Source organism: Ascaphus truei, chromosome 3 (genome assembly GCF_040206685.1).
Source record: "Ascaphus truei isolate aAscTru1 chromosome 3, aAscTru1.hap1, whole genome shotgun sequence".
Classification (NCBI taxonomy): Eukaryota; Metazoa; Chordata; class Amphibia; order Anura; family Ascaphidae; genus Ascaphus; species Ascaphus truei.
Window position 1 is genome coordinate 275,700,315 of NC_134485.1, and position 14,363 is coordinate 275,714,677.

Consider the following 14,363-nt stretch of genomic DNA (forward strand, 5'->3'; position numbering starts at 1 on the left):
ACCCAGACAGAGCTCAGTGCACATCCAGTGAAACTTATACACGGTACAGTGCCTAAATATATATGTATAGATATCTATTAAATAAAATGGTCTTTTAGTTTAACATTTTGGCCAAAGTGTTGTAAGCCCCTGAGCCACTACACGGCAGACCACATCTCAAGGGTCCCTAACACTAATATACATTCTTAATAACCTGTGCATTAACAGGAAGAATGATTTATAATAAATCTGTCAAAATTAGCTGCATAGTTATAAATCATTCTTCTTGGTAATGCACAATTAATTAAGAATTTATATTAGTGTTAGATATCTATACATATACATTATCCTATGCACTACACTATCCAATGGTGGCCCCAGAGAGTACCTTCTCGTCGACCCTTGTCACTGGTTCCTGCTGGGAGTAAAGGGGTGGTATCTCACCACTCAGTGGATACACAGGAACTTGAAGACTGACTGAAAAAGAGCTTCGGCGGCTGGTGGACTCACTGGAAGCGGTCATCTCAGAGCCTTTCCCCGCGGCCATCAAAACCAATCGGCACCATCGTTCAAGGTCTCCGGTGGGGTTGTTATCTTTATTGAATATGGTCGGAATACATGCCGGTTGGAGCAGTACCATTGAAGCCGCTCCACGGGCCAAGGGGCCACTAGATCTGGGCTCTTCGGTTTGCTCCCGGATCGGTTCCGGCTTGGAAAACGTATCGGACACTGAGTCAGCATCAGCAGTAATGAAGGAGGACTTCCCATCGTTGGACCCTGCATCAGGACCGGGCAAATCTTTGGAAGAACAGGCCATAGGCGTTAGCGGCCATGGTGCAAAATAGCTTGCACTACACTCAGGGCATGTAGCTCACCACACAAGGTCTCAGCCAAGGAAAGCACAATTGGGGCACAAATACATAAGCGGGTGGTCCATCGGATCCTAAGTTCCAGGATCGCCCTTGGCAAGAAGTAATGTCCCGTAACACAATTTGCCATTGTTGACTCGACTAAAGTACATGGAGACGGAAGCACAGGTACGTTAGCGCCTCTGTCGTTGCTGACTCCGAAGAACTGAGGGTGCTGTTGGCCACACCCGACTCCTCCAAGGGTAGAAGTCGTTCGGCATTGGTTGTTCTCGAGTCCCCTCAACTCTGGTGGAGAGTAGAGGAGGGGCCCACAGTGACAAGGCGTGACATGGACTCCCGGCTGAGCCAGTCACATCGCTGGGGTGGAGCCCTGGTTTTTGCACCATAGGTGGATCACAAGTCCCCGGGACTAGGGTGCACTCATCAGCACATGGTTCAGCCCCTACATTGGGTGCAACCTCATGGCCGCCAGCAGGGTTCTGGACACCATTTTGAAACAGTTCACATATGGATCGAACCTGGGTAGTAATTACAGGTTCCTCGATCTGGAGAGCAGGCATATCATCTGAAGCCCCACACATAAGCACAATGTCCTCACTGTCGTCTCCCTTTGGTGGACCCAGAAATCCTAGGCAGCACAGTTATGTTTGCATGTATTTAACCCTACCCATAGCTTTTGTGCCACTCCACATTAAATCTGCAACACCTGTTTCTGCATTTTGCAACTGGACCACGCGGTCCACGTGATTTTGGCAGGAAGACATTTCGGGTGAATCTGTACAGCGCATGGTTGTGGTCTACCAAGAATAGGTTAAACCCCAGACTAGCAAAGCTCCATCTTGATATTCTGCACACGATTACAGTCCATTACAAGCACTCTGTGGTTCCATGGTCTGGCTATGGCTAGTGGCACGCTTGGCTTCTTCCAACAGAGGGGTATAGGCACCTTGTACGTCAGGCACCCCTCCAAAGATACTCCCTATAAAGGCTGCCACTATCTCAGACCCTCTCCAGAGGTCCCTGGGACTCAGTTAACCTGAGCACCCCCTTTAGGCATCTCGACTACCCACCTCAGGATGACTTAGAACAGCAATAGCCTTTGTGTTTCCAGATCATTCACTTGATAGGGCAGTCTAGGCCATAGTTCCTTGCGAGGAGTGATATCCCCCTGTACACTACACCTAGCCTCCCTCCTTCATTAGCACTTGTTCTGCAAGTGTACCTTGTTACTTCCAGCCTTGTTCCACTGAAAGCCTTTCCTGTTACAGATCTCAGCAGTGCCTCCAAATGTAACAGTGTTTCCGCCACCCGGTGGGAGATTTGGCCCTCACTACGTATGTGTTGCATGATACCTGCTGGTAACAGGAGGGCTGAGTCATCTGCCGGTGGTAGTGGGGACACAGGACTAGGCTTCTGGGGTTCATACCCTACATATCTTTAGCAGTGCAGTGCCTCCATCTGCTGTAGGCTACAGGGTACTGAAGGTGATCTCCCACAGTAGCACGATTGTCTCTCCCCCCAGTAAGGTCACTCACCAGGCAGGAGGTATAACAGGAACGGTTTATTGTCCTCACTGTACAGCACAGTAATAAGGCAAAGTTGTGTTTGCATGTATTTAACCAGTCTGGTATCCTAAAGTTTCTGAGAGAAGCATTCCTTGTGTTACTTAGGCCGCATCAATGGTGAGCACGATGGTGCGGGTGGCGTGATTAAAATTCCGTGCCTCTATGAGTCAGGCCATAGAGTGTGCAACCGCACGCTTGCGATGCGCAACAAAACAAATACATTTGTTTCTGTAACGCGACGGCCGGGTCACTTGAGCGGTTCGCCCAATGAGGCCGAACCATTCCATGATGTCACGGACATGCCTCCGACCCGCCTCCCCATCGCGTCTACCACGAGACCACAAATCTCTCCGGGTACTTGGGCGCCATAACCATGGACCCGGCCATACTGTACATCACAAGCTCAATCTTAATGATAATAATATATTATTATTATTATTATTCAAACTTCTCTCTCATTTCTCATTTCTTCTCTCTCACTTCTATATATTTGTTTTACATTCTCTCTCAAGGAGTGAATGCTCCGCACTATAATATGTACATACACAAGAATTTCTAAACCCTACCCATGCCCATTGTCACTGTCTTGGTTAGTTGACAGGAGTCAACAGCACAATATTGGGAAAATGACAGGATTAAAATGACTGATCATTGCAAGCCAGTTGTACAGACAAGCATTTATTTTAAATTTAGTTTAAGATGTATTTAATTTTCACCTGATGGTTTCCCTTAATTCGAAAATATAGAAGTTTTGTTGTAATATTTACTGATCCTATAAATGTCTTCTTGAATTCTTGACATTTGTAGTTTTTCTTTAACATTTTTTAAACGATTTACAAAGCAAATCATCAGATTATTATATCTCTATCTGAAAGTGCATTGGAAAATATAGATTGCTTATGAATTACATTTTTTTCTATCCTATGTAGGAAATTGTAAGACAGAACATTACATGTTATAGTAAACAGTTAGTATCCCCGGGAAAAATACACTAAAAGGCCAAGAAAAAGAATAATTTTAATGGTGAGGGAAGCAATCAAATCAAGAACGAAATCTAAGTTTTCTTGATGTTGTCTGACAATAAAAGCTTATGTTATGTGCAGTTTAAATCAGGGCGAAGAGGAAGGGACCTAAGCTATGTGTTAATCTCCTTGCTTTATGATTAACAGCTGTTCAGGTTTGTCATTCCAGCTCCCACTATCCATGCATTGTTATCAGCAATCATTCCAGAGCATTGGTAAACATCACCACTAGTAACATGAATGAATAGTATAGCAGAATAGAATGATACTTTCTGGCAGATTTGGTGACACTGGCTCTGTACACGCTGCACCTCTGTTACTCATGTCAATAATGGCATCTGTAATTGAATTCAATGAGGCATGTAGTTGTCACATCAACTGTCCTACTTGTGAGAGGGTTTATAAAACAGCTTAAAAAGTAAAATATAACTTAATTTTATTTGAATACTACATTACACTAAGTATGTTTTGCAAGCACATAAAATGCAGAATTACTATTTGGGCATTTTTTCTTGTCGGTGTACCGATTATTACAGTCTAAAAGTATCACTCCTCTTCAGCGGCAGTTAAAACAGACAAGAAATGAGAGCATGACAATTTTCTCTTAAACTGGAGGATAATTAGAAATGCCCTGTAGCAGGCGTGTCAGTGCTTCAATTTATTTGCTGTTCATTACAAAGTCCTTTTCCCTTGGGCATAGTGTCTGTAAAGCAGCACCTGCAGCTTCCCTGTGTTTGATTTAATGATATAAATGGTGCTTAACCATTTTGCTGCCAGAGGAGCCTGCTCTGGTACAGTAGGATAAGGGTTATAGAAGGGAAAATTACTTTTTGCTTTATACAGGTGCTCTAGCAGTAAATACAGCCAACTATATATATATATATATATATATATATATATATATATATATATATATATATATATATATATATATATATATATATATATAATAAAAATCCAAGCAGCCGGAACTCCAATAGTTTTTCAATAAAGGTTGGTGCATGTCCCATAAAGTAATAACAAAATGTACGATACCGTTTCCACGAAATCAGCAGACAGCACTCAGGTAAGTATGGTAAATTAATTATTTTGCTTTGTTTAAAATACAAATAATTAAAGTTACCATACTTACCTGAATGCTGACTGCTGATTTCGTGGAAACGGTATCGTACATTTTTTTTATATATACCTATATATTCTAATAAATGTACTGTTAAACTGACCAGATTATAGTACTTTCTGTACTCTATTATAATGTTAGGCACAGGATACGGAGCGCAAATACTGTACTCCCAGGTGTATATAAAGAAAAAAGGCGAAAAAATTGTGCAATACAGCTAAATCCAGAGTTGAACAAGCAAAAAAGTGTAATATCTCCCATTCACATGTTGTGCAGTAAAAGCAGGTAGCAAGCAGTCAAACCTCCTTAATCTAATGGTAGCAGAAACGCAAATGATGCAGGTTGGAAAGTAGCAGGACAGAAATTGAAATTAAAATCTAAGGTCAGACCTCAGATCATAAAAAATAGAAGAAAACCGACTGAGACCCCCTGGGGCCAGGAACCAGCATGAACGGTGCACACCAGTCTCTCGCCTTCCTCTGCACCGTATCCTGTGCCTTATATTTTTGAGACGGTTGGGGAAAGTATTTTTTCATCAGAGCTGCATTACCCCTTTATGCTCTTCATATTGTGACATATATTATATTTTCTTATATGTATTTTTTTCCCTTGTCACTGGGTTTGGTTATGTACCATTTTCTATTATTTTTTTTAAGTGAAATTTGCGCTTTAATCTTTCACCTTTGTTCACTATATTAGAATGTTACCTTCAGTTTAGTTAAAAAAAAAAAAGAATATTTATACACTTATTTGCGCACCATGTTAAACCTGGCACAAAAGACATATTTTCCTCATGCATTTGCCGCCTTGCTCTCCAGCAATTTTCATTGTAGTTTTACTTTCTATAAAACCTACAAAGAATGTTATTTAATTGGGGATACTTTTTGTCCAAAGGTAACCTGATATGGTTTATCCATTATATGTTTCATTCGAGGGTTTAAATTGAGCTGGGAATGTTACCCTCTAAAATGGAAGTACACTACATTGCTTGGCAATACCCTGCACAATACCGCAGATATTTCTGATTCACATTAAAGCAGCCTACTTTGCAAACTTTTCTTGAAACAATTGATATGACACTACTATTTTGAGCATACATGAGCATTCAGATGTCTTTGCTTTTTAGCACAGCTTCCCTAAAGCTCCTCAGATGTGAGTACTTTTTGGCAGTTGTCTTGTGTCGGCAAATATTCAAACACTTGTGGATTTTCATCTGTTCAGTGCGTCTGTTTGAAATCCTGCCAACCGGCATATTCAGACACCTGGAAGAAGAAGAAACTACGTCTCTGATTCCTCAGGGTATTTTTCAATTTTCTTTTATTTTCCTTTCTTATAAACACTCTATTTTTTATCATGTCATTGTCAAGCAATGATAACTGACATTAAACTGGTTAATGTTAAATACAGGCTTCATTCTTCACAGGACTAAGGAGACAGCCATTTTGTGTTTATGATGTCACTTGTTTCAGATGAAGAATCAAAGAGGCAAAGGCACTTTGAAATTCATTACTAATCCTTCTGACGTTCGCTTCTACTGGAACAGCGTACTGTAAACCTGTCCAAGATTTTATTTCATCAGGTGCAGTGAAGAAGACAGGATGGTTCCGTTGAAAGTTGCTGGTTTTCGTTCATGTACAGTCTTTACTTTCACCTCCAAATTAGCATTGGTGAAGCTTATTTTGCCTTAACTTTTATATTGCACTTTTAAATACCCATTAAAATACCATGATTATTTAGAGAGAATCAGCATGCACAGGAAATGATTTACTGTAATATAATATATTGGAGCTTACGGTTCATTTATCCCCATGTTTACTTTTTCCTTATTTGATTTGTCGGTGTCCTCATTTTATAAGCTGCCTGCACATTTTTGTATGTAAATAATACGAAAAATAACCAACCAAAATCTTCTTGTTATTGGTAAGGAAGTAGAAATGGTCATTTTTGCACTGTATCATAACTGGATTATGTAGCAGTTCAACAAATATTCAGAAACCCTTTATGTTTGCGTCTGAAATTGTACTTTATGTTCAAAATTACAACTATCAACCCCATTGTACAATAACAAAAGCTTATCTTGTTTTGTTACTAACAGTATAACGACTATGTCAATTAGCTTCCAGGGGCTTTGTAAAACGAATGTAAAAGAAATGGATTGGAATGGGAAAAGTTGGGGGATAGGACGCGCTCTCCGCAGGCTGACACAATAGAACTAGTATTTCAAAGATGTGGAGAAAAGAAGACCTTGCAATGGTGAGCTAGTGTCCATGAGTGATGTGGGCTGCTTGAATGTACAGTAGGCCTGTTACAGTACTTTGTGCTGCAGAATGACGGAGCAATCCAGCAGTGTCATACTGTATTAAGCAAATCTAACACTTCTTTATTCTATGCGACAAAACTAATCTGTAAGGTTAGTATTCTTCAATACTACATTATGTACATACAGTATATATGAACACCATTGTACATTTTATTTATGAAATTCTCCTGTCATTTTATGTACTGATCCAGTAAATAATCTTCCTTTGTGAATTTTCCAACAACTTCTTCATATCTCATCCCCGAGGGCAGGAATGAATGATACCTATGAATTTCTGTATATACCCAACGCAATGCCAATATAATGTATTATTGCTATTCTATGTATTTGTGCATTTACATTATTGCAACTTTAATATAGACTAAATCATTTAAAGGTGCTGTCCTCATACTTAATACATTTAAAAAATAAGATTGGTGTAAGTCCTGCTAAGTTTTCTACATGTACAGTATCTTTTTGCCCCAGATTTTATTTTGTTTTGTTGGTATGCTTTTCTATTAGATAAATACTTAGGACGTTCAAAACCCAGAGCCACGGTATTATATTTTTATATAATAATTTTGCAAACCGGAATGTTACTGGGAAAGTGACCTCAAATATACAGCAGGAACAAAGGAAGCCCCGAAGTATGCCAATGTGACAGAGTACTTGATTAATTCCTATATTTTTTTCTTCTCATAATTATTAATCATTTAGTTCAATATTTTGGTCAAAAAATGTTAAGCTGCAACCATGTCTTGGTAACCCTACCAGCAGGTCCTACACTACCAATGTTGAACTGTGTCCTGTGTATTTCCTCCACTGCATAGAGAAAAGCAGGAAAAGACCCAACGGTAGTTAATAGCATAGGATGAAGGTCATACAGTATATGTAGAGATGGGTGAATTTTTATGGCGAATTTGAATCCGCAGAGGATCGCCATTTCCTTTGGTCTGCAGATTTTAGCAGATCAATGTCAAAAAGGGCAATTCGGGTTTTGCAGATTTTTATTATTATTACCAATACATTCTGCGGATTCCACAATCCGTGGATCGATTTGTAGAATGCAATTCACAGATTGAGCAATCCGTTATCTGATTCTTCAGAATCCAGACAACAGACTGCTGAATCCGCGGATTGAATTCTACAAATCCGTCCACGTGTGGTATCCAATGGCGGTTTTTGATGAATCTACGCAAATTGAAACTGCCCGAATCCAGTTGCGAATTTTACACCGCGAAACAGATTTTGGGGGTAACATCAGCGAAAATCCAGGAAACGTCCATCTCTACATCTATGTAGTACCAAAGCTACCATGCAGTTAAAAAAAAAAGAGAAAGCAGTGAAAAGTGCAAGAAAAATAAATATATACTTTTCAAGCGTATTGCTGCAGCAAAGGTTATAATCACCTTTCTCCTGGGGAAAGAAATCTCACAGTGACTACTACAATTACCTGTGTGAATATACTTGGACCTGCTGATTAAATAGGGGTGGGATGGGGGGCTATGGCCCTTTAAGGCCCATTAGAAATACACGATCTTAACAAACTCAAATACCCCCAATCCACAATATCTATTACTTATCAGAAGAAAATATATAAAGGAATTACATTATTTATTATATTGGATGTGCATTGGGAATCTTTGTTTTCTACTTTAAGGCCCACTTACTTGAATGGTCTGTAAGGTGTCTTCCAGCATCGAGTGTCTTATGGCGTATCACTTCTTAGAAACATCGCCCCAAATCTTTCTTAATTTCAAAAGAAAGTGAAGTGAAAAAATGCTCTGTGGATGATAACATCTGCCTAATAAACCAATTACATTGCTACATTTTCTTTTTTTTTGAAGCAAGATTACATTGCTACTTTAAGCAACATTTTTTAATACATTTTTCAAATATTAATGATGTTGCTGATAATAATAATCCTACATTTGAATAAAATATTACAGACCATATTTATTAAGCAGTGCTAATCCATAGGAGCGCTGATATCCATTTGAATGGGCCATAGGCATAGCACTACTTAGTAAATATGGGCCTCCATCAGGACCCCAACATTGTAGCTTACCTTAATATAATTGATATCTGTTGTTAAATAGCTTGTTTAGTGTACCCTGAAAAACTGCTACAGTATGACAATGTCAAACATGCATAAAAAGAGGAGACAACAAAACTGTAGAGAATAATTGCCTAATTTCTATTTTTCATTAATGTAGTATTCAAAAACTACGAGTCCAATTTTCCTGGCAAAAAGTAATTTACGAACTCTCCCAAAAATTGCCAAATTTCACATTCGTCAATAATATTTAAAAGAGACAAAACACATACGTATATACATTGTTAAAATAACAGTTTGCCTTTAATAATTATTAATTATGCTTTAAGAAACTATGTAGAGTTACTGAAATAAGTTATTGGAGAAGATATTGCAATAATCTCAAATACATTTTCTGCATAATTCTTCTGATATTACATTATGTATCAATTAATATAAAGTCATTTGTTTATCAATAATTATGTTTTAATATATGCATCAATAGGCCTTTCTAAGAACTGTATATATAAAATACCATTATTTTATCTTGTCATTTCTTATCCATCCATAGCAAGGGCTGTGTGTACTGATTTGTGCATCTGTATGAGTTATTCACTTTGCATTTACAGTAGCCATTTACAGATAATGAGCTTTTTTCTCGTAAACATCCATTTAAAAGCACACATTATACTCCTTAACCTTCACGAACACTGTGCTTACTGAACTAAAGCCTTGTATTGCACAATAGAAGCCACTCCTGCTACGACACTGTGCAGCTAGGGATTTGAGAGCAGTAAACAAATTCAAAGACTGCTCTTTCTATTTAACAATCTGTGCATTAGGCTAAAATAGTCACACAAATGCAACAGCAATTGAAAAGGTTTATAGTGAAGATGCAAAGTCCTTCTTTTACCTGGATCTGCAATCTGATGGATGTGCCCTAGCAGCATATTATTTTGGCTTTAAGTTTTACCTTGATCTTCTCACAGATTGCAAATCGACATTATACCCACATTTCTATAGTATTTATTGCCATGGTCGTGATGTGAGGGCTTTTTTCTCCCCCTTCCAATGTGAATAGTGTAAAAGGGGAAACATATTACTGCAAAGAGGCATTATTGTGCTGGGAATGTATAAACAGCTGAGAAGAATAGAGCGACATGCTCATAATGGAAACTGAAAGCTCTTCATTTTGTCCTCATTGTCTACCGTTCCTTTCTAAACAACCTTCCTTTTTCTAGCTATCAATACAAAGTTCTTTTTGGTAAAATGAAGTGTATTCATGCTGGCTGAAAGAAGCTTTTAAAGTCGAGCTGTGCCCACACAAAGGAGAGGCAGTGTTGGAGCAAATCAAGTTGGGAAGCAAACTTGGTCAATGTTCATTACTCATGGCACGACACCCAGAGACTCAGTAGCATTCTGTGAAGAATCAGATAAACTTTCTTCATGATAAACAACTGAAATAATTTTTCTTAGCTGTCATGCTCCTTTCTCCCATTTCTAGCCTGTTCTCACACTATTTGCTGCCTGGAAAAAGCAACTGATCACATCCCTTTGGCCTGATAAATGGGCTCCTTTCAATTGGTGGCAGGCTTCAGGAAAAATAGATAATCCTGGATAATGTGGACACAGTTTTCATTTCTTGTCACCCAATTAAACTGCAATTATCCAGAGTGCAACAGCAGAAAAACTGGAAAGAATGGCGAGAGAATGAGGAGCTATGGCTCCCTGGGATTCTTTATACGGCTCACATTAGCCTAGATGTGTTCTATTCTGATAATAAAATGCCAGTCTAAGCACACAGCAAGAGGCAGGCCAGCTGCAACCTGTCGCTTTAGAATCAAATGCTACAGAAAGTTCTATGGGAAATGTCACTTTTGGCTTTTCTAACATGAATCTCTTCCTTTTTTTTTCTAAAGCAACACTGACACTGAATGAAGATTATATTTCACCAATTGCTAGGTAAACAACTTAATGCTATTCTATCTCATATTGTGAAAATATGTCATTTCAAAACACGAAGAAGAGGCCTGGAATATTTAGTAAGCTGTGTGAACATTACTGGATCTATGAAGCACTTTATTATTGGTCCATTACAAAAATCTAACAGTCTGTATACATTTTCTATGGTCATGTATTCAGACATGCATTTCCCCAAACTCCATAGAGTGAGGGTGAACAACCTCTGATCAGTTTTATGTAACAGATAAAGGGCTTTAAAGCAATATTCCTCACTGCTCTTTTTTTTTTTTTTTTAAAGACTTTATATTTTACACAAATCTGGGATCCCTGGAGCTCTTTGTGGTCTTGTGATGTGTAAGGTTGCCCCAGATCCTTAGCCAGACACAAGCTGGCAGCCGGGTCATGGCGAAGACACCCCAGCTTTCTATTGGTGACACCATGTCCATGTTTGTAGTCCGGTAGAGATATTTGTAGTCTTATTGTGTCAAAATCAGCACCCCAAAAAATACAAATAATAACAATATTTTGGGGGAACTGTTGTTTTAAGAAAACGCATTACAATTTTCCGATAAGCACTGTACCTTATGTATAGAGCAAAAGGGTTATTATTTAGAATTTACACCAGATATTTGACAGACTCAATCCTACGTGGTCACGGGAAGTTCAACCGAGATGCACTGCAACCAATTTCTCTCTAACTGATGGGGTGCTCACGTACTGCTGCTTAAACCAGACCTTACAACAACACACTTAACGGCAACAAATAGGGGGAAAGGAGATCCCTACCAAGGAGTCCCTTTACCTTGCACTCAAAGCACATAAATCAAATATAGATATATATTATATATTTCAAATACAAATATTTGATTGAGAGTATAATTTTGTATATATTTATCTCTCTTATGTACCACTAATCCAAAATACTAACAATTTTATTGATATCAGAAATCGACGCAAAATTGTGAATTTTATATACAGTGATTTTAAAACTCCATTCGAGAGGCATATACAGTGATTTTAAAACTCCATTCGACCTATATGATATTAAGGTTGATCATAGAGTGAACAACACACTTAACCCCCCTTTATTTAAAAAAAAATGGCTACTTAGCTAAAAGTCCAGTAGGCCATTGCATTATACAGTATGTTAAAATAACTAATGCTAACATGCCATATATACTGGCTAACATGTAGTTTAGGCCGGCATGGCAAGTACGTCCAGAACCCCCAAATATGAAAGATGAGGAAAAGCGGTGGCCCTTATTTTCCAGAGTCCAGATTGTCTCTAGGCTTGAAAGCATTTAGAAAAAGCATGAAGGCTGAAAGTGCTAAGAATTCTGGATGTTAATCATCAGCTGTCATTCAAACCTGACTTCCTACAACTGCTGGACTCTCTCCAGTGAAGCAGCACTGCAAGAACTGGAAGAGAAAATTGAAGAGATTAAATGGGATATTGTTGGCCTTAGTGCAGTAAGAAGAAAAGTTGAAGGCCTCATTGAGCTTAAAAGCAAACATATTATATTACAGAGGTACAGAAAATGGAAGAATCAGTGCAGTAAGCAGTGGCGTAGCTAGACATGTGCGGGCCCCAAGACAAAACAAATTTCAGGGCCCCATAAGTGAACATATTCCGTAGATTTAGGAGAAAAATGTGCCTCGGTTTAAATTGAAAAAAAAAAAAAAATTAAATATACAATGCCAACGCACTTAGGAGTAATCTCCCCCATTTACTCAACGTATTATTAATATGCTACATCTTTATATTCTTTGATCTGTTAGAAGGAAATTAAATATACTGCACACATATAAATATAGATTCAATATAAAATATAGATTACTTATGTACTCACCATTTATTTTTAAGTTAGAAGTTATGTTTGTGCACTTTTCCCTCATCATCTCTCCCCCTCCTCATCACCTCTCCTCATCATTCCTCCTTAGCTCTCTCCCCTCAGCTCTCTACCCCTCCTCCAGCTCTCCGACTCTCCCCCTCCTCCATGTGGGACAGGGTGGTGATAGAGGCAGACAGGGGGAGATGATGGTACGCGGCAGCGGCGAGCCGCCAGCGTTAAGCAGAATAGCAGCTGGCAGAGGAGTTAGGCGTTGAAATAAGAAAGACTTCTGAGTCGGAAAGCTGGGGCGTGCTCCTCCCTGGCTGTCCTTCTCTGCCTCCGTGCAACTCCTAACTCCTTTGCCGGCTGCTCTTCTGCTTAATGCTGGCGGTCCACCGCAGTATACCATCATCTCCCCCCACCTCTATTTAGGGGAGAAGAGAGAGGTGGGCCGCAGACAGGGGAGGAGAGTGGGTCCCAAAGAGCTCGGGCCCTTGCTTTGCCCGGGCTATAGTTACGCTCCTGGCAGTAAGCTTAATCATTAACAAGAAATGCATTACGAAAGCTTATCAGTAATGGCAGCCAGAACCACCATTCAATTAACAAACGATACAAGCTTCAAATTTCCAAAGATCATACCCCAACATTAATTTACAGACATTGAAGTGGGTGAATTCTTCCATGAAATCAATCAACTTAAGAGCAAAGGAAATTGTCCCCTCAAGATCATTATAGGAGATTTCAATGCAAAGATTTGTGACCCTTTCAGTGGATATTGAGGTGCACAGTGACTATTCACACTTGGTGAGTATACTGTATAGTGTACAATAGAAGTAACAATCAGTGTTTCTAATGAAAACACTGGAAGATTGTTTGAAATAGCTTTAGAAAGATGCAGCAGAACAACACAGTAGTGTAAATCTATGTTTACTAGAGACAAAAGACAAAAATGTGAATGTCACTCCTATATAGGGCCTCATGCAGTAAGCCCCGAAAATAATTATCGGCAGGGTTTAGAACTCGCCATGTTTTTGCCGAGTTGCTCTCACGGTATGCAGAAAGCCCCGAATACCGGTGAGAGCAACATTTCCAAACATGGCGAGTTGCCGGCGCCGAGACGATCTGCCCTCCAAGAAGGGCTCACCCGGCGAGATATCTTTGAGGGCAGGATCCACAGATAAAACATTCCAATGTTTTCTAACTATCTGCTTAATCTGCTCAGATCGGGAGATGGTGAAAGATAGGGATAATCGGGTGTTCCTTATATAGACAGCTGCCACCCCAGGTCATTGATCAAAGGAATCCCCAAGGGACAATTCATATGTATAAAGCGAAACTGTTCTACACCTGATGATTTCAATAAACAGTCAAGGGACCTTCTAGAAAGATTTACAGCCAGAGGTTACAATAAGGTTGACCTGGAAAAAACACTTGAGGAAGTTACCCTTATGGAGAGATCCTCTTTATTTAGAAGTAAAACAGAGGAGACAAAAAATAACACCTTAACACAAACACCTCTGTTTATTACTCAATACAGTGCACAATCTGAGCAGATTAAGCAGATAGTTAGAAAACATTGGAATGTTTAATCTGTGGATCCTGCCCTCAAAGATATCTTCAATGACGGACCCAAATTCGTCTTCAGACGTGCTAAAACTATTTCTAATTCTGTGTCCCCGA